This window comes from Dromiciops gliroides, chromosome 6, assembly GCF_019393635.1.
Source record: "Dromiciops gliroides isolate mDroGli1 chromosome 6, mDroGli1.pri, whole genome shotgun sequence".
NCBI lineage: Eukaryota > Metazoa > Chordata > Mammalia > Microbiotheria > Microbiotheriidae > Dromiciops > Dromiciops gliroides.
The window spans coordinates 276,887,230-276,913,593 of NC_057866.1; the positions used below are offsets into that span (position 1 = coordinate 276,887,230).

Sequence of the window (26,364 nt, forward strand, 5' to 3'; positions counted from 1 at the left end):
TATTAACCTACTGAGACACAAGAGTGCTAAGCAAGGTACATAACAGGAAGATGCGAAGTCTTCAAAAAGCTTCCCAGGAGCTTTTCTTTGCCTTTTTTTCCCCCTTCTTCTTTTTCTTCTTTTTTTTTTGGTGAGGCAATTGGGGTTAAGTGACTTGCCTAGGGTCACACAGCTAGTAAGTGTTAAGTGTCTGAGGCTGGATTTGAACTCAGGTCCTCCTGACTCCAGGGCCAGTGCTCTATCCACTGCGCCACCTAGCTGCCCCTTCTTTGCTTTTTGATGGTGCTACCATCCCCTTCCCCAGCTGAGGCCATGTTTTGTTCATCCTCTTAAACAAATAGTCATATAGTCCACAGTGCTTGGTACACCATCCTAGGTCTAATGTTACATGATCCACAAAGCTGTCTCAAAAGCACAGCTCAGTTTTCTTTTGTGATTTAATATTTTATTCCCCCCCCCCATTACATGTAAAAACAATTTTTAGCATTCATTTTTAAAAAAATTGAGTTCCAGGGGGCAGCTAGGTGGTGCAGTAGATAAAACACCGGCCCTGGATTCAGAAGTACCTGAGTTCAAATCTGGCTTCAGACACTTTACACTTTCTAGCTGTGTGACCCTGGGCAAGTCATTTAATCTCCATTGCCGCTCGAAAAACAAACAAAGCAAAACAAAAATTGAGTTCCAAACTTTCTCCCTCACTCTGTCTTCATTGAGAAGGCAGGCAATTTGATACAGATTATACATGTGAAATATATTTCCATGTTGGTCATGCTGTGAGAGAAAACACAGATCCCCCCCCACACCCCGCCCAAAACAAAACCCTACAGAAAAAAAAGAAAAAGCACTTCATCAGTTCTTTAGAGGTGAATAGCATTTTCCATCATGAATCCTTTGGAATGGTCTTAGATCACTGTATTGCTAAGAAGAGCTAAGTCATTCACAGTTGATCATCACACAATGTTGCTGTTACTGTGTGCAGTCTTCTCCTGGTTCTGCTCTTTCACTTTGCATCAGTTCATTTAAGTCTTTCCAAGATTTTCTAAGGGTATCATGCTCATCATTTCTTACAGTACACTAGTATTCCCTCCTAATCATAAATAACAACTTGTTCAGCCATTCCCAAACGGATGGACATCCCCATAATTTTTAATTCTTTGCCACCACTAAAAGAACTCATAATACATTTGTCTCAGCTCTCTATATATCTGACAGTTGAGGTCTTTATCAGAGAAATGTGCACAGCTTTATTTCCAGTAATGTTCGACTGCTATGAAGAACATTTGGGGGCTTCATCTTCCAGGATTCAAACCCCACTTGATCCTAAAGACCTGTGAGCACAACACTTCGCCTCTTTGCCTCACTTTTGTCACCTATTAAATGAGGATGATCTGTGACCTATGGATTGTTTCACCTTAGAAACAAACTGGCCTACCACATCAGGTCTAAATTCCTCTCCTTGCCTTTCAAGATGAGGTGGCTAGGTGGAGCTGTGGATAGAGCACTGGGCCTGGAATCAGGAAGACCCGAGTTTGAATCTGGCCTAATACATTTAATGGCTGTGTGATCCTAGTTAAGTCACTTAACCTGTTTGCCTCAGTCTCCTCAATGTAAAATGGGGCTAACAATAGCACTCCCAGGGCTTTTGAGACATCAGATGAGGTATTTGTAAATTACTTTCTAAATCTTAAAGCTACTATCTTTTCATGACTCTTCTAGTTAGTAGGCTAGGCCTTCTTCCTGTTCCAAAAATACACTAAGTCTCTGAACATGTTTCCTCCTCACCTAAAAGCTCTTTTACCTCCAGCTGAAATTACATCCATTGCTCAATTCCCATTTCCTGCATGGAATCAAATTCTTTGACAACTGTATCCTAAAACCTCCACTCAACAAGAAAGTACAGAAAAGGTCACGCATAGTCTATAGCCACACCACCCTCAACATGACTGGGGAGTGCCTGGATAGGAACATCAGATGCTAAAAGACAGGGAAGGGGAAGGGGAAGGGGAGAGGGAGAGTAAGGTCCCTAAGAACTGTGTAGAATGACATCCAGTATTCACTCTGTCCAGGAGCTAATGGGCAAACCTTTCAAACCAATTCCCTATATGGTACAGAAATAGCTCACCATTATTCAGTGTACATGTATTTGTATGTCAACATATCCAACACCCATAAAACAGGAAAAGGGAGTTTCTCTCAAAGCTAATTTCTGCCCACAGTAAAATTGGAATGAGGTTATTAAAGGGTTCACTGTTTAAATTTAGCAAGATAATTAAAATGATCAAACCTCTCTTCAAGCCTTTTATAAAATCCATCAGAACATTTTTTTAATTAAAAAGCTTCTTTGCATCCACAGCAATCAGTCCACCTTGACTCATTTACTTACATAAAGTTTAATTACTATAATAGCACTTTATAGAAAGTCTATTTCTGCTCATTTCTCAAGGTTATTCCTTCCAGATTTCCCACCTCCCATTTTTGGGCCTTGATATGAGTATAAATTTTCAAATATATTTTCTTCAAACGTCCAAGGTCAAAACATAAAAAAAAAAAAAACCACCCTGCTACAACACTGTATGCAACAATTTAAAAAATAGCATTTCCTAGCCAGAATGTGAATCTCCTTTCCATTACTATAGTCTAAGTTTAAAACAATTTTGAACAGCTCATAACCACTAAACAGATAGCTTGGGGAGATAACTGAGTAGCAGCAAAATGGGAAATTTTGCATTTATTCCCAATCCTGTTAGTAACTTCCAGTGAAGCCTTATGAAATCTGCTTAATCTGGGACTCCATTTCTTCAAATGTAAAACAAAGATAAGGTCACCAACTCTGTCTACTTCCCAGGGAGGACTGTGAGGATAAAAGCACACTGAACATGTTAAAAGCATTCCATGCTAACAAGGTCTTACATGCTTTACCCCATGTATCCAACGAGTAATCTGCTGATCTCTGTGCTGAGTATGTATATTGGTCAAACTTATTCTCTTGGAGCATAAGCAGCAGCTAGATGCCCTTTGCACCCTGTGATACAGAGTGCTCCTCTTTTCAACTCTGAGCCAAATGGTAACAAGACCTGAGTTCAAATCCTATGTTGCTAACTTGCTGGCAAGTCATTTAATCCCTGTGTGTTTCTGTTTGGAGGGGCTGGCCGAAGGGACTCCAAGTCTGGAAAGCTCTGATCCAAATGCCTCCTCCACTCGCTAGCTCAGGAACTGATCGACTCATAGGGGGCTCTACAAAGCACCCAGAACCACTGCGGAGCCCCAAGTCAGTTATGTCATGAAGACGCCCGCCACTTCCCACCACAGGGAGAAAAGGGAATCAAGTTACTGCTTATCTTTTAAGAAAAGCAAGACAAATGCCCAAAGGGCTATGGGACCATGCATACCTTTTGACCCATTAATACCACTATTAGGTCTGTATCCTAAAGAGATCATAGGAAAGGGAAAAGGACCCACATGTACAAAAATACTTATAATAGTTCTCTTTGTGGTGGCAAAGAATTGGAAATCAAGGGAATGTCCATCAATTGGGGAATGGCTGAACAAGTTGTGGTATATGAATGGAATGGAATACTATTGTGCTGTAAGAAATGATAAGCAGATGGATTTCAGAAAAACCTTGACTTAAGTGGACTGATGCTGACTGAGAGGAGCAGAACCAGAAGAACACTGTACACAGTAACAGCAACATTGTGTGATGATTAACTGTGATAGACTTGCCTCTTCTCAGCAATGCAACGATCCAAGACAATTCCAAAGAACTCATGACAGAAAATGTTCTCCACATTCGGAAAAAAGAACTGTGGATTCTGAATGTAGATTGAACCATACTGTTTCTACTTTTTGGCTGTCTTTTTTTTCTTTATTGAGGCTTCCCCCTTGTGTTCTGATTCTTCTTTCACAACATGACTAAACACACAAATATGTTTAATGTGGTTGTATATACCTAACTACATCAGACTGCTTTCTGTCTGGGGCAGGGAAAAATTCGGAACTAAAAGTTTTATGGAAACAAATGTTGAAAACTATCTTTGCATGTAACTGGAAAATAAAATACTTTTACGATTAAAAAAAAAGAAAATCAAGACAAGGTACAACAACATGTGCACACTCAGCAACTCATTCAAAGGGAGGTACAGAATCATCTGTCAATGAGGAGACATTCATTTTCTGTTTCTTCTTTTACCCGATGCACTATGTTATTTAGGAAGAGGAACAGGTCATAATAAAATGAAGGGAAAACCAGGAGTTCTACACTGATTCTGTAAGCTTTCTAAGAAAGAACTCCTGGGGGCCTTCAGTTTTGGTGCCTTCCAACAGAAGGCACTGCTCATCTCTAGCCCTCCCACATTTGTCATCCTGGATTCCAATGACAAGCCCAGCAAGTCCCACGGTATCACATGACTACTAAGTCTCAGAGGAGGGAGATACTCAGGCTACAGGGAGCAGCACCAGGCTGAGAACCCAGGCAGAGACTCCCAGTTTGGAGCTTATTTCTCAGCCCAAGGAGCCTTCTTTTCATGAGAGTTTGGAGTGACTGCAGGCTCCCTGTGAAGAGCTATCTATACACATGGATCTTATTGATGAATGAAATCAACAGTCATAATTAAGTACTCTCTATGTGGCAAAGCACCATGTCATCCAGGGATGACAAGACAGGTGCACAATGGAAAGAATACAGAATTTGGAAGAAGATCAAGTTCAAATCCTGCCTGAGACACTACTTAGCTGTGTGACCCTGGGTATGTCACTCTCTCAGCCTCAATTTCCTTATCTGTAAGATGAGTATAATGATAGCACCTAAGGCTCAAATGAGATAACATATGTGTAGTGCTTTTTAAACCTCAAAGCACTATCTAAATGCTAGCTATTTTTAGTATTGTCCTGACTAGCATTTCTTTTCTTATTAGTGATCTTCATATGAGAACTGCCTATTTTTCTCCTTTATTTATCTCTTAAAGAATTGCTCTTCTTATATATTTGTATCCATTATATATTTTAGATATTAGACTTTTATTAGAGCAATTTGCTGTGAAGATCTTTTCAAATAATCTTTACTGGTTTTTTAAACCCTTCTAACTGCAGTTATTTTTCCTGTGCAGAAGTTTTTCAATTTTATGTCATTAACATTGTTAATTTTATGGTTTAATATCCTCTCAATCCTTTATTTGGGTAAGAATTTTCTCCCGAGCCACAGTTGTAAAAGCTATCTCTTTTCTCCCTTTGGCTTCTTGTATGATATAATTTTAATCTCTTAAGTCTTGAATAATGGATCTTTATCCCAGTGGATAATGAGCAACCCTTGAAGTCAGAATGATCTCAGTCCAGTTCTGGCTTCTGACACACATTGGGTGTGTAACCTTGAGAAAGTTAATTAACCTCTCAGTGCCCTATTCTAATGGCACTTTCTAAGGCTATAAATTGTAGAGAAGGTGCTGACCTGCATTGCTAAAGGGAGTTTAACCTCAATGGAGAATTTAACCCTATTATCAATGAAATCACAGATTCTGTGTCCCTTTCCCTATTGGAGAATATTGTGGCATGTGGCATAAGGTATTATTCCAAGCATAACTTTTTGCTAGGCTGTTTTCCCATTCTCCCAACAATTAAAAAAAACACAAAAGATTCCTTACCACAGGAGTTAGTGTCCTTATGTTTATCAAACATTATACTACTATATTCTACCACTTCTAGATCTTTTTTAATTGACCTGTTCCACTGATCAATCTTTTTTTAAGCAGTAGCAACTGCTTTGATGACTATTGGCTTGTAGTAGTTTGAGACCTTGCATAGCTAATCGCCCTTAATTTCTTCTCTTTCCCATTATTTCCTTTGAGATTCTTACCTTTTGTTTCTTCAGATAAACTGTGTTACTATTTTATATAGAGCTAGAAAATAACCTTTTGATAGTGGGATTAGCAAAGACCAAATCTGTGAATTTATTTAGGTGATATAACTATCTTTATTATATTGGAAAGGTCAACCATAAGCAACTACTTTATCTCCGATTACTGTTTTCCTTTATTTCTATAAAAGGTCTTTTACAGTTGCATTCATATATGTTGTATGTATTGGTAGGATCTCAGATATTTCATACATTCTATAATCAATCAATCAATCAATCAACATTCATTAACTCCCACTATATGCCAAGTATTATGCTAAGCATCAGGGTTATAAAAAGAAGCAGAAGACAGTCACTGCCCTCAAGGACTTTTCAATTTAATTAGATTACAACCATCATCATTCTCTCTCTCTCTCTCTCTCTCTCTCTCTCTCTCTCTCTCTCTCACACACACACACACACACACACACACACACACACACACACACACACACACTATCATTACATTGGATGAGATTTCTTTTTCTAGCTCTTCCTAATGGCTTTTGTTAAAAATATTCAGAAATACTAATGATTGATTGGATGAGATCATTTTATATTCTGATCCTTAAATGAAGTTATTATTTTAATTTAACTTTTAGTTTAGTCTTTGAGATTCTCAGGTAAACTACTGTAATCTGCAAATAGTAATAATTTGGTTTCTTTCCTGGCAATGTGTAGCCCTTGAAATTCTTTTTTGTAGTTTGTGCTAGAGTGAGCACAAAGAAAAGTATATTACATTTACTGAATAACAGGGGGCATTCTTAATTTCCTGCTGATCTGACTGGAAAGGCCTTTGGTCTTTCTTCATTACAGATCATTCTACTTGGTTTCTGATAGAAAAAGGTACACAAGTATTGAGGTGATTTTATTGTTGTTATTATTAATATGAACTATTATATTCAGTGTTATGAAAACTGAACCATTACCAATGTAATAATCTTTTGAATATGTTCCCATAGAACCAAATATTTTATTTAAAATTTTGAATTGATACTCATTGGAGTCATCAATGCATCGTTTTCTTCCTCTCTCCAGTTTAATTATTCAGATTGTACATAAGAATCTGATAGATTGGCTTTTCCATTGAATCTGTACAATATTAAAGTTAAGTATTCTCTAAATATTTGATAGAAGTTACTTATAAATCCATCTCTCAGTGTGGATTTTTTCAATGGGAGTTAATTTATGGCCTGTTCAGTTTCTTATTTTGAGACTGATGTTTCGTCAAGGAAACCGCGTGGCTTGCCCTCGGATGCCTTCTCCTCATGGCGGAGCTTTCCTACATTAACTTTCCAGCAGGTGGCGTCACTCCAATTGTTACACTGAGTTAATTTCTCTATTTCGAGAAATTTAAAGTTAGTGGTTTTGTTGGCATACATTGGGTTATAATAATTGTGAATAATTTATTGTTTCCTCTCCATTTCTTTTTAATTTTTTATCTGGTGATAGAGATTTCCTCTCTCCTTAAAAAATAAATTAGCTGGGGCAGCTAGGTGGTGCAGTGGATAGAGCACTGGCCCTGGTGTCAGGAGGACTGGAGTTCAAATACAGCTTTAGACACTTGACAGTTATTAGCTGTGTGACCCTGGGCAAGTCACTTAACCCCAACTGCCTCACAAAAAAAGGAAAGGAAAAAAAAAGACAGAGTATATAAGCTATGAGCCCTGCCACCATGATTATCTTTGGTCTGAGAGAGAGGGCCAACGATCATGCTTTTGGGGCAGCTAGGTGGCACAGTGGGTAGAGCACCGGCCCTGGAGTCAGGAGGACCTGAGTTCAAATCTGGCCTCAGACACTTGACACTTACTAGCTGTGTGACCCTGGGCAAGTCACTTCACTCTAATTGCTTCACCCTCCCCCCCCCCCCAAAGCTAATGTTTTCTCTTATTTTGTTGTTTTTCAAAAAATGAACTGAATAGTTTTATTTTTAAATTACAGTTTTTTGCTTTCAATTTGATCTTACTTTCAAAATTAATTATTTGGGACCTTTTGAATTATTGATTGCTTTGACAGCTGAAAGCACAGATCACTGATTTTTACTTTTCTCTTTTGCTGATGTGTGTAGAGATATAAATTTTCTTGTAAGCATTGCTTTATTTGAATCCTATTATGTTTAAGACGTTTGTCTCATTATAACATTCTCCGATAAAATTATTTGTCTGTTGTTTGTCCTTTTACCCATGTCTTAGAATTATAGTGCATAATCTCCATTTAAGTTGAAATCTATTACATTTACAATTCACATGATAGAGAATTATGACAGGAATGTGCAATAGACACAGTTCATCTGGATCTGAGCAAAGCTTCAGAGAGTATGTCCTACTGTTCATAAGAACAAAAGAGAAAGTGGAGAAATGCAGATTGGAGAATACAATCAGATGGCCATGATGACAGAATACGTCTTAATGTTTTGGTGTCAATGAGGCAAGGAGAGGTCTCCTGGAGAGTGTCCCTCTGGGATCTGTTCTTGGACCTGTATTGTGCAAGTGAAGACACGCTAAGCTCATCAAATGTGAAGATGATACAAATGTGATAAGGATAGAAAGCTAACACCTGATGAGAGAGTCTGGAGGCTAAAGAATCTTGACAGGTATGAGTCAGGGTTCTTTTTTTTTTTTTTTTAAAGTGAGGCAATTGGGGTTAAGTGACTTGCCTAGGGTCACACAGCTAGTAAGTGTTAAGTGTCTGAGGCCGGATTTGAACTCAGGTACTCCTGACTCCAGGGCCGGTGCTCTATCTCCTGTGCCACCTAGCTGCCCCTGAGTCAGGGTTCTTAACCTATTTATGTTTCATGGACCTCTTTGGCAGTGAGATGAAGCCTATAAAGGCCTCCACAGAAAAATGTTTTTGAAGAAGGCATGAGATAAAACACATAGAATCACAAAGGAAAACAAAAATATTGAAACAAAGTTATCAAAATGTAAAACAAATGAAAAACAAGTTCACAGCTCCCCAAGTCAAGAACCTCTGGGCTGGAATATGGAATTGAATCTGATAAGATGAAATTCAATAGAGTTAAGTGTAAAGTCTTAAACTTAAGCACAAAAGCTCCACTTTGCAAGTATAAAATGGGGAAGGAATAGTTGGACGGTAATCACTTAGAAAACCACTGGGGTTCTGAGGCTTGATGAAGTAGAAGCATGATGTCCCAGACAAAAAGCTATCAAATTCTGGGTTACAAATGACAAAAGAATCAAGAGGTGATAGCCCTCTGCCCTGGAATACCATATTACAAAATTTCCTTTCCTTCAAAGTACTTGCTGTTAAGTCTTATATGTTCCTGATTACTATTCCTTGATCCTTGATGTTTTTCTTTCTTCCTGGCTTCTTATATTTTGTCTTGACGTTTCTGAATGTGTTTAATTTCAGGCTTATGTCAGTAACACAGAGTGAATTCTTTTTACTTTCACTTTACAACTGGTTGGGGTAGCTAGGCCCAAGTCCTACCTACTTTTATAGTCCAGAGTGGGACACTGTTAAGCCAGGGCTATGTCTAGTGCACATACCCCCACCATAGTCTACAACTTGCTCCTCTGTGATGAGAGAAGGATGCCTTAGGGACAACTTCTTCTACAACCTTGGTTGACTATATGGTTTTTGTTGTTGTTGTTGTTGTTTTTCTTTAGCATCTGCTTTATTTTAGAGTCCCAAATTTTTCTCCTTCCCTCCCTTTCCTCCCCCTCCACAAGATTGTAATCAGGTTATATATGTACAATCCACAAGTGTTCTTTTTATCAGTTCTTTCTATGGGGGTGCATAGTAAGCTTCCTCATTAGTCCCTTGGGATTGTCTTGGATCATTGCACTGCTGAGAGTAGCTAAGTCATTCACAATTACTCATTGAACAATGCTGCTGTCACTACGCACAATGTCCTCTCGGCTCTGCTCACTTCACCATACATCGATGTTCATTAGTCTTTCCAGGTTTTTCAGGGATCATCCTGTTTGTCATTTCCTGTAGCACAAGACCATTCCACCACAATCATATAACACAGCTTTTCCCATCATTCCTCAATTGATGGACATTCCCTTGATTCTCAATTCTTAGCTTCCACCAAGAGTTGCTATATTTTTGTACAATTTTCCCCCCTTTCATGATTACTATTGTTAACTGTTTCCCTTCCATCCTAGTCCCTTCCCCATGATATTTATTCTATTATCCATCTTCTTTCATCCTATCACTCTTCAAAAGGGATTTGCTTCTGTCTGTCCCCTCCCCCACTCTTCCCTTCCTTCTTTTGCCCCTCTCTCTTTATCCCCTTCCCCTCCTATTTTCCTGCAGGGTTAGAGAGATTACTGTGTGTACATTATTCCCTCCTTGAGCCAATTCTGATGAGATTGAGGTCTTTGAGCCAATTCTGATGAGTGTTAGGCTCATTTACTGCCCAGATTAAATAGATTACTACACCCAGTTGGGGGGGTGTGTTAGTCCCTCCTTGAGGCAGCTCTGATGAGTTTAAGGTCTTTGAGCCTTTTCTGATGAGTGTAAAATTCATTTACTGCCCTGCTCCTCTCCCATCTCTTCCCCCACTCCATGAGCCTTTTCCTGTTTCTTTCATGTAGGATTTCACCTCTGCCCTTCCCTCTCCCCCCATGCATTCCCCATACCCCTCAATTTAACCCTAAAGATGTCATCATGGGGCAGCTACGTGACACAGTGGACAAAGCATCCATCCTGGACCTAGGAGGATCCCAGCCCAAACCCATCCTCCGACACGAGACAGTCACCCACTGTACAACCCCAGGTATGTCCCCCAACTCCAATTTTTTATGGTTCTCTAGGGTCTTGTATTTGAAAGTCAAATTTGCCATTCAGTTCAGGTCTTTTCATCACGAATACCTGAAAGTCCTCTTTTTCATTAAAGTCCCATTTTTTCCTCTGAAAGATTACGATCGGTTTTGCTGGGGACTATATAGTTATTTCTGGGAGTTAGGAGTTGAATCAGTTTTGCTGTCAAACTCCTCCCATTGCTATAATCTATAGCTTCCCTTAATGCTCTAGGTTTTCCAAAATGGATATTAGCTATAGCATATTCCTTATAACGTCGCCTTCTAGAAGATTTTGACTTCAAAGCTTAGAGCTGAGGGGGTGGCCGGACCACTGGCTTCATTTTGGTCTCTGGGGGTTTCTCCAGAGCCCCTCTGCTGTTGGTTGTTCTTGTTTCTTTCTACAGGCACCACCTGAAGGTCTATGGTTTCAAGCCTACTAGAACTGGCTCTTGCTTTATACTGATCTGGGATATCCCTGGATGCTGGGTACAATGGCATTGATCCAATTTCTTTGCCTTATCACCTGATGACAAAAGGTCTGGATCCCGGGGGCAGTCCTTGCTTCAGAGCTTATCTCCATGTGTCGTATCCTTTATGGGATGGAGGAGCTCAGTGTTGTTTCATTTTAATAATTCATTTGGAGCTTCTCTTAATTGTCCCTCAGGGGAGATGGGTTGACTTAGAACTCTTCACAGTGCTAACCTAATATTATTAGTTCTACTTTAAAAGAAATGTTTCTAATATTTTCATAATTATCAACAGATATTCACAAAAAAGAACTTGTTTTAATGATAAATGATGAGAATGTCATAGTTCAAAGCTTTCCCCCAAGGTTAAATATGAAAGAGAAGTTGTGAAGACAGAAAAGGCAAAAAATCTGGCAACTGATTAGCTATGTAGGGTGAATGAGAAAGAAGAGTCAAGGATACCATCAAGATTACAAAACTGGGTAGATCAGAAGGCTGGTGGTACCACAGGAGAAGGGCCAGTAAGAGATAAAGAAGAAGGCAGAAGGTATGGACAGCTCATGGGTTACAATGGTATCCCTGAAATACGAAGGAGTCAAATCAAAGTCTATAGACCTGTTTGCAGCTCAGCCTCTGAGTACCTCCCATAGCCATCATTCATTGTGGCAAAGGGGCCCACCTTCCTCATCACCACCAGCAATAACTGTTAACCAACTGTCACCAACAGACAGACAGACACCAGACCCCTGGGAGGGGAAGTACTGCCCAGCCCACCGGACCCCACTTCCAGCCATCATCTGGAGAGGCAACTTATGGGGAGAAGGGACTAGTCATCCTCACCAACTGCCACCCAGAGGGCAGACCACCCAGATACCCTGACCGGGGAGGCAGCACATACCAGGCAAGTCAGACCACAACCATGGCCACCATCTCCCCTCAGACCCACATGGAGATAGCCCAAGAGCCTTGGGAACAGCCAGGCATCTAGCCCAGTACTCTTAGGCCTCATCTTGGGAAACAGGGCCACACCTGTTAGAGCCACAGCTTCCAAAGACCGAGAAAAAGATGCTCTTACCACTAAGGTCCTTTGCCTTGTCATATAGTTCAGCAACAAAACCCAGTAACATTATAAAAGCAGGAATGGTGTGAAATGTGAGGCAAAATCAGCATTTGCTTTGCTGTTGTGCCCCAAGGACCAGGGGACCCCTCCCATCTGACATACAGCTGAAACTCTCCATCACTACTGTCCCTCCCCCATTAGAATGGGGGTTCCCAGGGCGCTTGGACTGACTTTTCAGTTTGTATCCCCTGTGATGAGCACACAATAAGCATTTAACAAATGCTTGCTTCATTCATTCACTCCATGCCTGACACAGTGAAAGGGTGCTGCTATGTACAATGCATCTATAATTTTTGAAGAAGCCAAAATAGTCTATAAATAGAAATGTCAACAGAAATTCTATTTATGCTGCAATTTAGACCCTGTATCGGGTTTCTGAGTTTCCCCGCCCCAATACCTCACTAAATTATAACTGTACACTCTAAGAAAACACTTCCCAGGCTTTCTGTTATGGACCTCAAATCCAAATAACTGCACGTTCTCAAAATCAAGCCAGCAATAGTAACTCAATTATGCTTCCATTTGAAATTGTTAGCCAATAAAAAATCCAATTTATAACACTATGTATCAAAGCAAATAATGGATAGAATTTTAGCTTTTCAGCGGGGAAAAAAACCGTGGACCTTTGGTTGAATCTGGGTTGTGCTTTTTACTGCCTGTATAACCTTAGGCAAGTCGCTGGGCTTGCTGGACTAGAAAATGTGTTAAGGCCCTGCCAGCTTTTCCTTTACGATCCTATCACAAGATAAGCAGTCAATGTAGTCAAAGAATGAATAAGTTACAACAATAATTCGATTAATTTAACTGGGATGCGGGCAGCTAGGTGGTGCAGTGGGTAGAGCACCGGTCCTGGATTCAGGAGGACCCGAGTTCAAATCCGGCCTCAGACACTTGACACTTACCAGCTGTGTGACCCTGGGCAAGTCACTTAACCCCCACTGCCTGCAAAACAAAATTAACTGGGATGAGAAAAGTTAATTTTGTTCTCAAATATTGGTTCAGTCAGGTCAGACTCTTCGTGACCCCATTTGGGGTTCCTGGTAAAGACACTGGAACAGTTTGCCATTTTCTTCTCCAGCTCATTTCACAGATGAGGAAAGTGAGGTCAACAGGTAGCTGGTAGATGTCTGAGGTCAGAATTGAATTCAGGAAGGTGAGTCTTCCTGATTCCAAGACCAGTGTTCTACCCACTGTGCCGCCTAGCTGCCTATTGGTTTAAGAGTAAAAGAAAATCCTTCTAAGGAGACTTGGTTCACCTCATAATGATGCCTGAAGCAATGTATTTCTTCCCATCTGACACTTAATTTATTTAACTGAAAATCAACTGACTTCAACTTAAAATAAAGCAGCAGAGAAAATAATGAAAGGGAGCAATGGTTTCCAATCTGTAAAACTTAAGAAGTACAGTACATCATCCTTCTCCAGTGGATTAAGGCAAACAGGGTTAAGTGACTTGTCCAGGGTCACACAGTTACTAAGTGTCTGAGGCCATATCTAAACTCAGGTCTTCGTGATTCTAGGACCAGAACTAGCCACTAAACCATCTAGCTGCCTCCAACGACAGACTACATAGCCAGCAGTATAGATGTGAGAGTGATTTGCATTGAGAACTTTTGGACCTGCTGAGCTCACCAAGAGAGACAGACCCAACTCAATAACAATGACAACAAGAACAACAAAGTCTCTCATTACCAAGTACCTACTGGACAAGTCAAACTAGATGTGCTATAAGCCACCTCAAATTCCAAATATTCAAAAGCAAACTCAGTCATTATCATTCCCCTCCACACATCCTTCCGGCTACCAAGATATGCAACCTCAGAGTCAGCCTCACTCTCCTTCATCAGCTGCCACGTCTTCTCAGTCCTGCCTGTACCACCATTCTCTCTGCTCACCAGACTACTTTAGGTTCTCATGATTTCTCTCCTGTATTGCTACCAGACTCTTCCCTAGTTTCTCTGCCTCAAGTGTCTCCCCTCTTCCAAGATATCTATCCTTCACTCCACTGCTGAAGTGAAAAGCACAATTCTGACCACAGGATCCCCAAATGGCTCCCTATTACCTCTATCAGCCCTTCCCAACACGTCTCCAGTCTCCTTTGTTCAACCAGGACACTACAGCTTCTTATGCATGTCAACGCCTCTCTCTTCTCTCTGCCTCTGCGTTCCCTCTTCACCTCTTCTTAGAGTCCCTACTTTTCTGCAAAGATCACCTTCTAAATGTACCCTTACTGTCTTTCTGCCTGTTACTGAATATAAATGTACTTAGGACGGACATGTTGCCTTCCTTGACAGAATGAAACTCCTTAAAGACAAAGCTTGTTTTTATGAAGGCAGTAACACTGGTACACAGTAGGCACTTAATAAATGCTGGTTGGTGGGGTGCCTGATCCCCTTGACCACAATGCCTATTAAAGAGTCTGTCAGGAAGCCTGCATCATTATGGTGAGTAAAGGGATAAAAAAAAGACACAAGGCAGTCCCACTAAGTCTCAAGGAGTTCCTGGTCTAATAGTGAAGCAAAAGGGGCAAACAACTGTGTACAAACAAGGACAAACTAGAGATAATGGAGAGAAGGCACCGGAGCTAGGAGGGACTTAATTAGAAGGAAGTCAGGACATGAGGAAGGGGACAGGCATAGACAGGGAAAGTGAAATGAAGAGAGTCTGATGGCAGCCACTAGGAGGCCAGTGTCCCTGAATGACAGTGTGTAGGGAAAAAGAAGGTGCAACAAGACTGGAAGGGGGAAGGCAGGTGACGAAGGAACAAAGTCATGTTCCATAAATGTATTTTGACTGAGTAAACAGTTTTCACTAGGGTGAACATGAATACATATACATATTACACCATACATATTTGTATTGACAATAAAACATCTCCATCCCTTCAACTGGGCCAATGAAATTTTCAAGTCACATGAATTATGAATTTCTCTCCTTTTGGGAGGGGGGGCTGGGGCAATGGGGGTTAAGTGACCTGCCCAGGGTCACCACAGTTAATAAGTGTTAAGTGTCTGAGGCTGGATTTGAACTCAGGTGCTCCTGAATCCAAGGCCGGTGCTTTATCCACTGAGCCACTTAGCTGCCCCCATGAATTATGAATTTCAACATCACTTTTCCAAGTCTTCCTACATCTGATTCAGTCTATTCCTGTGGCAACCTACAGTTAAGCTTTTAAAAAGCACTAACATTTTCCTTTTGTAGCTACAATAATATTTTAATCACTCACAAGTTCCCAAGGAAAATTCACATACAGAAAATAACTTACTAAATTCCTTTTAGGACTGGTCCAGTTTTTTTTTTTTAAGCACAAAGGAACGTTCCAATTTGTTAATTAATACAGTAGTCTTGTTTGTCAATTTAAGATACTTGTAGTTGAGTCTAGATGAATTAAAAAGAGAATCAATACTGGCCTTAGAGTTCATGGAAATAAATATGACTTGGCAAGAACCCTTGCTTTTAGACAATCTCCTGGGGCTATCTAAACTCTGAGCTATTATGAGAAAGTTAAAAAGAAAAAGGAAAGAAAGAAACTACTTAGAGAGCTATGATATAGTTAACATACACAAAGTAAATGCTACAAAAATGTTCCTTTAAGTATTTTATCCAGTTATCAGCCTAGGCCTTGGTCAATGATACAACTCTACAAAAGGCTTCCACTTGCTGCCAACACTCCAACTGCAATCACTGGCCGAGGCTTATCAGTCCCACTATAAAATAACTAGCTGATATGATCTGGAAGCTCTTGGAGAAAGAGATAAAAATATCTCCATCCTTTTCTCCCCCCTCAAATGCAGGTCCCCATTATCTCGTGTCTTAAGAGTTGTTTCCAGCTGGTCTTGTTTATGGTATTTTCTCTTCCCATCCTTTCTGCCCATAGATGCTAAAAGGCCAGCCACCTGCCTATGGGATAAAGTGCAAACTACTTAGCCTGGCAAGGAATGTCCTCCACTAGCCAGCTACCCTTTTCAGCCTTATGTCGCTCCCTCATGACTTTCCTTCCCATCTTGGACATTTCATCCCAAATGGACTGCTCCTAATTGCTGACCTCCTGCCCCATTCCTGGGATGCCCTTCATCTCCATCCTTACTTGGTAAAAACACTTCTCTTCCTTCAAAGCTTAGCTCAGGTGCAACCTGCTCTATTGAGCATCCCCTCAGTCCTCTTCATTTCCCCAGCTGAAAGTGACTTGCTTCCTTATCAAATTCTCTCTGAGCACTATGTGGGCTTTTGGTGAATACATAGTCACTTTCTATCTTGTAGCACACAAATTCATATAAATGCCTAATTCTCCAGGATGACCTTGTAAAAGTGCCTTGACTGGGGACGGGGTCATTTTTCTTTCTTTCTTTTTTTACACAAAGCAGCAAAGGACCTTGCAAAGAGGAATGTCTTCGTAAACGTCTCTCCAAGTGAACAACGTGGCAATGATAACAGTGACAGACAGGTGAGCAGAGGTTGAGATCTCTAAAATGAAGGTGAATACAGTAGTATGATGTCGAGAAGGCACCCTCAGTCTTTGGGCAGGACAGAGTTCAAGGCATTTGAAGAGGTGTGTGATTTATTCAGGCTCTTCCCAGGAAGCCTGATGGTGGCACCTTGTCCACACTGTCAAGGGGACAGCTTTATTGGGAGTGACTGGGCAGGAAGGGGAATACAAAGACAAAGAATGGGAGAGGAAGGTGATGAGAAGTCCACTGAACTGGGGGTTAAATTAACACGATCAATGCTGAAGCCCCAGCAATTCGCTCTGGCTAACCCCCAGACCAGCAGGATGGAAATGGAGATGGGGAAAACAGATTTCGATGCACCTCCCAAAGGACTAGTATGAGAAAGAAGAAGGCTCAGAATTTTCTACAGCTGCAGCATCACTTTTATATTTGTGAATGAGAAATTACCGAGTGCTTTTAGGGAGACTTCATTTCTGCAACTGAAGAAAACCCATCATTTCACCTTTCAGGAGAAAAGCTAGTGACTCCTATAGCCTAACTTCATGTGTGTCTCTTTCTCTAACTAGGATTCAGAATACCAAGACTTGTAGGCATGACTGTAAGAGCTTCATTGAAACATACAGACCCCTCACTCACAAGTAAATTAATAAATTTTAAGAACTGAGGCATTTACTCACTGTTTTTGAAGATGCTGATTTAATGTTTAAAAAGAGGCGGTCTGTATTACCTGGACCTCACATAGGGGTTTCTTAAACTCTATAAGCTGAGATCAGACACCGTTCCTTGCAGTGTGGTTCAAGGTGCAAGGTTCAAGAGCACTGAATGTGGGAGCCAATATACGCCCAGGTTCAAAACTATCTGTAACATTTTCCCCCAATGCATTACTATGGTATATCTATCACCTGGCTTCTCTCTTAGCCCTCAGTATGGCCAGCTAAAAAGTGGGGCTAACACTCTGCAATGAGCACTGCACTGTGGGCTGGAAGATGAAATGAAAACACTTTTAATGACTCAGAGCCCAACTGACACCTTCCTTCTGTAACAGTAATTCTTGGTCCCAAAGTGCAGGCTGACCCAGAGAAGAAGAGGAGAAAGGTATCCATCTCTATATTAGAGATTCTAACAAGACAGGGAAGAAAGGGGCACAAGTTGGGGAATAATATCCATTATTCTGGATCTGAAGTGTTATCAGTAACTACTTCTATAATAATCCAAATAATGTGTCCCTATATTACTCCTCTATCAAATTAAAGAAAGACCTTTTTAATTTTAGTAATTGGTTGCCAGAATAGGCCTATTTTTAAATAACCATGTGCTTTATTGGTGGTAAATTAATGCACTGCCTCTCATTCCAAGATTCATAGGAGTGCATACTCTACAATCAGCATCTTCAGCTGTCAGGTGACTGATTCACTGGGGTGCCACTGCCCCAGGTGCTAACCATGAGGATTCTAGTTATTTGAGCAATTTCTTCTTAAATTCCCAGTCAAAGTAGGGAAGCAGCATAGTAGTCAGTCAATAGACATTTATGAAGCACCTAATATGGGCCAGACACTAAGTGTTGGGGATACAAAGAGTCAAAAGACCGACCTTGTCTTCAAGAAGCTTACAATCTAGCAGGGTAGACAACCAACATGTACCAACAAGTTACAGAGAGGATAGATAGGATAACAGAAGGAAGGTATTGGAATTAAGGGGGGAATTCCTGTAGAAGGTGGGATTTTAGCTGGGACTTAAAGAAAACCAGAGAGATCAGTAGTCAGAGAGGAGGAAGAACATTCCAAGTAATGGGGGACAGCCAGAGAAAATACCCAAAGCCAGGAGATCGAATATCTTGTTGGTGGAACAGTTAGGAGGCCAGTGTCACTGGATTAAAGACTGTGTCAGGGAGTAAGGTGTAAGAAGCCTGAAAAGGGAGGAGGGGACAGGTTATGAAGGGCTTTGAAGATCAAACAGCATTTTGAATTTGCACATGGAGGTGACAGGGAAGCTGTGGAGGCGGCCTGACCCACCAGCAGCTATTGTAATCATCTAGGTAGGAGGTGACATCACCAGATGAGACAGAGGAATGTGGTGAGGGCAGTTGGAGGGCACTCAGAGGGAAGCAGATTCAGCCTGACCTCCTTGGACTCAACACGGCGCCCAGTTCAATGTCCAGCTAGAGTTTTGTTTTTGTTTTTAAGATATATGTGTGAGTATGTATATGAAGACATATTTATATAAATTCAATGAACTATTTGGCAACTGTACATCACAAGCAAGGTGATCTGCATTTTTTCACAAGTGTAGGTGGTTAAATGACGCCGGCCCCCCCCCCCAATCTTCCCCCTTTCTAGAGGGTGCCACCATTCTCCCCACCCATCAGGCCTGCAATCTAGGAGTCATCCTGGATTCCTCACTATCTCTCACCACCCCCACAGCCAAATGATGGCCAACGCCCATCCACTTGGCTTTAACAACATCTCTTGAATACACACCCTTCTCTCCTCTGACATGCCACCTACCCCCCACCCCCCTCCACCCCTCTTCACCTCATACCTGCACCACAGCAATAACTGTGGCTGGGTCTGTCTGCCTCAAGTCTCTTCCCACTACAACCCAACTTCTGCTCAGAGAGGGAAGGAGGAAGGAGGAAGGAGGAAGGAGGAAGGAGGGAGGAAGAACTTTCCAGAGCTTCAATCTACTCTTCTACATCACCTCAGCTACACACAGACGTAGTCATACCCTGCAATTAATCAGGAGAGTGTCACCTCCATGTTCATGGACACCAAACTTCCACCTTTCCCTGGGCCTTACAACCCTTAACCTTGTTCATCTTCACTTTGACCTTCAATCCCTTCACCCCTCACTTCCTTCTGAGGCTGACAAGCTTGACCTAGATGCATTCTTCTCCTTTACCTATTTCAGCCCTTTGGCAAATCAGTCCGTGCCATCTTCCTCTGGAGTCAAGAACTCCTCAACCCTTTCACTGATTACACCTGGCTAAGCCTTAAGTGTCCTACTCCCCCCTACTATATAACTTGGTGACCTTGTTAACTCCCATTGTTTCAATGACCTCTATGTAAGTGACTCTTAGATCTTGCTATCCAGCTTTAACCTCTCTCCTGACTACTGAATGCTTTGAGCTGGGTGACCTGCAGACAACTCAAATGGGACACACGCAAAACATTAACCTCCTTCCTCAAATCGCTCCTTTTCCCAAACTTCCTATCACTGTCCAGAGGATCACCACCCTCCCAGTCACCGAGGCTCGGAACCTAGGGATCGCCTGAATTTCTAATCTTACCATTTCTGCCCTTACAACACCTCTTGAGTATTTTCCCCTCACGGCCACCACACTCTAGTTTGGGCCCTGTTGACCTTACATCTGCACTTCTGCAATAGTTCAATGGGTATTTTGAATCAATCAACATTTATTAAGTACCTACTATATGCCAGGCACTGTGCTAAGTGCTAGGGACACAAAGCAAGTCCTTGCCATCAAGGAGCTTACAATCACGTTTCTTGAAAAGAACCACAAACCTGACCAATGTGGAAATGTTTTGCATGATTGCACAGGTATAACTCATGTTGAATTGCTTGAGTTCTTAAGGGGGATGGGGGGAGAGGGAGGAAGAGAATTTGGAACACAAAGTTTTAAAATCTGTTTATACCTGTAACTTGGGGAAAATTCTAAATAAATAAACAACTTCATCACTGAAAAGGACCACGACGTCAGGTGATGTCATGATGTGCAGTGAATCGGATTGAAGGGAGGGAGGGCTGTGCAAGGTCACCAGCCTCACTCTCTCCTCCACAGCCGTCTGGGCAAGATAGACACCAGAATAACTGGAGATGGCCCTGGATGCAGTGGGAGACTTTGGCCTTTTTTTTTTTTTTAAACTAAGTCCCTTCCCGGGTCTCAGTAATAAATAAATAAATAAATAAATAAATACGCAAATATATACAAAGTGACTTATATACAGGGGAAACAGTGAAATTAAGAGGATTAGGGAAGGCTTCCTGTAGAAGATGGGATTTTAGTTGGAACTTAAAGGAAGCTGGATGGGTAAGCAGTCACAGCCAAGGAGGGGTAAGCAGTCACAGTAGAGGAAGGAAGCATCTTCCAGGTGATGGGGGACAGCTAGAGTTAATACCCAGAGCCAAGAGATGGAACATTTTGTTGGTACAACAGCTAGGAAGCCGGTGTCACTGCATCGAAGAATACATGCTGGGGAGTAAGGTCCAAGAAGAATGAAATGCCACAGAGATCATTCTGTATTTGCACCTGGGGCTAAAATGGAGCCCCTGCAATTTACTGAGTAGAGGGGTAACATGATTGGAAATGAGCATTAGGAAAATCACTTTGGTGGATAAATGGAGGACAGAAAGGGGTAGGGAGAGACTGGAGGCACGATGATGACCAGCAACTATTCCAACAGTCCAGGAGTGAGGTGATAAGGGCAGTGTCAGGAGAGAAAGGGGCTATAGGAGAGATGCTGCAAAGGTAAAAATCAGCAGATCAGATCATGGCAACAGTTTGAATATAGGGAGAGTGAGGTTGCAAGCCTGAGGGACTGGCAGGATGGTCTTGTCCTCCAAAGTGATGTGTGATGTTTAAAATCTAAATGTGTGGTCGCCTTAAATTAGAAGCTTTAGCACCAGTCTTTGGGCATTAAGCATTTATTAAAGCATACCAGGTATTCACGTGGAGTTCAGAAAGTTAAGAAAAGGCCTCTATCTAGCCTAGAGTTCCAAACTGGTCTGGTTCTTCCTCCACTCTTCCGCCACAAACCTGCTTCAACCATGAACTCCCCCAAACTGAGTGTGGAAGCACTTTTTATAGGTCCAGAGCATAGGAGGTCCTTACACACTGCTTCAAGCTGATGGGTAGGGGCATCCAAATCCATTGGTTCACTGGACTTGAAGGTGGTCTCCAGTTAAGTTCAAAGTTTTTAGCTTCTGAGAACAATACCTCCTTAAGGGCTAGCTAGATGTGCTTACAATCTAGTTAACTTGAAGTAGGCTAATCAGCAGTCAGTCACTCTCAATTCAATCTGTTTAGATTAATCTCCAGGTGGGCCTTTGAGTATCTGCTAAATCCCCTTATCTACCATACTCCATTATCTTGACACACAAGGAAGACTGGGATTTTAGGGGAAAAGATAATGAGTTCTGTTGTGGACATACTGAATTGAAGAGGTCTGCTGGACAGCCAGTTCGAGATGCCTGATAGTTAGAGGTGTGAGACTGGAGCAGGACAGGTAGATCTGAGAGTCACCATCAGAAAAAAGGTCATTAAAGCCACGGAAGCTTATAAGATCACCAAGTAAATTAGTATAGAGAAGAGACCCAGGACAAACTCTGAAGGACATTTATAGCTAGAGGGCATGATCTGGATGAGAATCTAGCAAAGGAGATGCAATATTGGAATGATGCCACCTACTGGAGACTTACTATAGGAAAGCTCCACCATGAGGAGAAGGCCTTTGAGGGCCAGGCCAAGCGGCTTTTCCTTGGCATCAGGAAGTGATGTTTGCTCCTGGGTGCTGTCTATCAAGGCTACCAGCCAATCAACTTGAGGAGCCTCCCATTTCCGAGGGACACACGAAGTAGGAAGTGGGTGCTGGGGAAGGAGTTCTCTCTCTTTGGGTTCCTGACCTCACCGTGGTGGAGGGGAGAGACTCCAGAGGACTTCTCAGGAGAAATGAGGAAAGCCAGGATTGCCAGGTTGTAGGAATTCTGTTCTCAATCTTTCTCTTTCTTTTACTATCTTTCAATAAACCCTTAAAAACCTAAACTTGTTTTATCAGTGATTTTACTCAGTTTCCCCCCCAAATTGGGGGAACAGATTAGAACCTTCATTTAGAAATTTAAATTACACAGAGACAAAGGAGTGGTCAGGTAGGCTGGAGAACCAGGAGAGAGGGGTGTCCCGAAAACCTAGAGAAAGGAGACTATCAAGGGGAATCAAAAGTGTCACAGGCTGCAGAGAGACCAAGCAGAATGAGGGCTGAGAAAAGGTCATAGGATCTGGCAGCTAAGAGATTATTTGTAACTCTGGAGAGAGTACTTTCAGTGGACGGTACCCAGTCAGAATGATTGGGTAATTTAACTAAACATTAAGCAGGAAAAAAGAAAGGTGGCTAATGGGAACAAAGATGCCTGACTAGTAACAATCACAGCATCTGAGAGTTTGAAGCCAGACCACTGCAACATCCATGATAAGTCTTCATGAAGGGTTCGCTATGCTGTGGACCCCATGCTAAGAGCTTTCCAGATATGTTCTCATTGGATCACCCAGCCTCTGCTTGCAGACTTCCAAGGAGGGGAGCTCGAGAATCTCTAAGCGGGCCTATTCCTCCTGAGGACCCGTGACACCAAGCTTCAACGTCTCTTTGCACCTTCTCCCCACTACTCCTACTTATGCCTTCTGGGGCTAAACAGAACAAGTCAAACCTCTTCTCCATGCTTGAACAGGACCCACCATGTTTATCCTCTGTCTTCACTCTGTAGGAGAAACTTGTTCAATTTCTTCGTCTGAAGCTGTGTCCTTCCTCATCCCGGTCACGCTCCAGTCGATCAATGGCTTTCGTTAGAGTGGTGCCCAGAACTGAACACCGTATTTCAGATGGGGTCTGGCTAAGGGGAGAGTACGGTGGGATGATCAATGAAGGCATCACCCTTCCTAATGCAGCCAGCTGACTGCCATGGAGTTTGCAGGCCCCTGAAAGTCCCAGGTCGTTTTCAGAGCACTTGCTGACCATGCAGGCCTCCCCCATCTTATTGTTATGGGGTTACTATTTTGTCCCCAAGTCATCGCTAAAAAATACTTTATCATAAGAGATACAGTGCTTTAGCCTATGAAGACCCTTGGGAGACTGACTCATCCAGTATGTTAGCAATCCCCCTCAATCTGGGTCATCTGCAAATGTGATGAGCATAGTAAGTGACATTAAGTTAGCCAAGGAATTTCCTAGCCCATGGGACACTCCACTTAGTAGTGTCTCATGGAAAAGAACAGAGAGACTTCTGTTTGGTAGCAGCCCAACAGCACCATGGGCATCGCTTTGTACAAACAGCTTTTTCTTGTACCTAGACGTACAAAAAAACCCAAATTGCCAGTGACTGGGGGGAGGGGAGGGATCAGGGCAGGACGGGAACTCTAAGAAACAATCATACTCATTGTTTCTGTTTCTAACCCGGTGTTTCCTCTTCATTATAAGTAACTCACACATGCTCACAAAGGACATGTCTTTGGCTTTATCCCAATTACTCACTTCAAAATTTCTATGTGGTAGATTACTGAATTTGGAATCCACAGGACTTGAGTTCAAATGCCCACACAACCACTTTCTGCCTGTGTGACCACAGCCAAGTCATGTCCGCCCCCCCCTCCCTCTCCCACCCCTGGCTCTGGGTTTCCCCAAGTGTAAAACAAGAGGGTTGGACTAGAAGGCCTGCAACGTCCCCTCCAGCTCTCGATCAATAATCTGGGAGAAGAATGGAGAGAAGATATTCTTAGTTTCCTTTTGTCCCTAATAATTGAGCTTTAAAGGCTCTTTCCCTTTTTAAAACAGTCTGCCTATATATTTTCAGACCAAGATAGTTTGCCCAGACATAGGACATTAACTTATGGACCAGAAGCTAAGGGATAAGTAAAAAAAAAAAAAATCTAAGGACATAAGCAGGTTGCCAAGTCTCGGGTTTAGTTCCCACTTCATTATTTTCCTTCATTTTCTTTTCTTTTTTTTTTTGGGGGGGGGGAGGGTTGAGGGGCAGAGGATTAAGTGACTTGTTCAAGGTCACACAGCTAGAAAGTGTCAAGTGTCTGAGACCATATTTGAACTCAGGTCCTCCTGAATCCAGGGCTGGTGCTTTATCCACTGAGCCACCTAGCTGCCCCCTATTTTCCTTCATTTTCAATGACTATGTTAGTTCTTCCAAAATCACTTTTGCATTGTTTCAAGCACCATTTTAAAGGCTGTATACAAAAAGCACACCATACACAGGAGCAAATGAACATAGCAGCATGGTGCTCAATAAACCCAAAGACTCTATCTCCTATATTAAGGACTTTCAATTTGACGAAAACTGCTAGGGAAACTGGAGAGAAGTCTGGCAGCAATTAGGCACAGACCAAGATTTCACACCATACACCAAGATGAGGTTCAAATAGATTCAAGCTCAGATCTCAAAAGCCAGATCATTAACAAATTAAGAGCAGGGATGAAAAATACCTTTTGCAAATATCAATAAGGAAAGAGTTCATAATCAGACAAGGAACAGAGGATCAGAGAAGATAAAACGAACGACTCCGTTTATATAAACTGAAAAAGGATTTTTACAAACAAAACTGAAGCAGTTAAAATTAGAAGGCAAACAGTTAAGTGGGAAATTCTCTGCAGAAAGCTTCTTTGATAAAAGTCTGAAACCTATGAGATAATGACACAAACATACATAAATAAGAGACATTCCTTGGTGGGTAAACAGTCAAAGGATGTAAACAGGCAATTCTCAGAGGAAGAATCTTAGCTATCAACAACCAAAGCAGAAAAAGACCCCCCACCCCCCGCCATATCACCATTGATAAATACAAATTAAAACACTATTACGCAGGGCAGCCAGGTGGTGCAGTGGATAGAGCACTGATCCTGGATTCAGGAGGACCTGAGTTCAAATCCGGCCTCAGACACTTGACACTTACTAGCTGTGTGACCCTGGGCAAGTCACTTAACCCCCATTGCCCTGTAAAACAAAAACCAAAAAAAACACTATCACATCCATCAGATTGGCAAAGACGACACAAAAAAGAGAAAGCACCTGGAGGAGGGACTGTAGGAAGGCAGGTGTGCCAGAGCACTGTGGGAGCTTTGAATTGGTTGTCATTATGGAAAGCAACCATAGCTAAAAAGTCACTCAACTTTACATACCTTTAGATACCCCAAAGAGATCAAAGAAAGAACAAGTCCCGTGTATATAGAAACATTTACTAAACATTTAATACAAACAGAAGAGCAGAGACAGTCCCTATTCTTAAGGAAGACAACACATGAGAGGTTTTAGTCTTCCTTTAGCCTTCATTTCCATTCATAAAACCAAACTAGTTTCTGATACTGAGCCCTTTCAGAATCCCCAGGACTCAGGTGATGAAAACATTCTTTGCTAGGTCTTCAGGAGCTGTGGCTGCAGAGGAGACCGGGGAGGCAGCAGCCATAGTGGCAGGCACCAGGAGACATCTGCACAAGGACTGCTTCCCTAGATGACAGCTTTGGGGGCTGGGCTGGAGGCAGGGCAGGTGGTCTGGGGAGCACAGCTATTCCCATGGCTATGGGAGATTCACATTTAAAATAACTTTTTCAAACATCTAAATATAAATCCTCAAATTTCTCTCTCTTCTCCCAGTCTGGGTGGGTGTTAGGTTTTCTTTGAGTAGTGCATACAAATAATAATTGCCCAAGCAGAAATATTTTGAAATCCAGTTTGATGTTGTAAAATGTCAATGTAAACACCTTCATTTTAGCACTGTTATCATAAAGATACATAGCAGCTCCATAACTGGACAGGCAGAATATGAGTAGTCACTAATAACATAGATGCCTGGAGAAAGATGGTGGGGGGGAGGGAAGAAGGGAGGGAGAGGGGGGGGAAGAGGGAGAGAGGGAGAGAAGGAGAGAGGGAGGGAGAGACA

At 41.9% G+C, this 26,364-nt stretch overlaps 1 protein-coding gene across 1 annotated transcript in view; it reads right to left on the bottom strand.

The window, feature by feature from the left end:
- The window catches only part of TNKS (tankyrase), a 216,640-nt gene that overhangs the window by 53,772 nt on the left and 136,504 nt on the right, over positions 1 to 26,364 (bottom strand). The window lies entirely within an intron of this gene.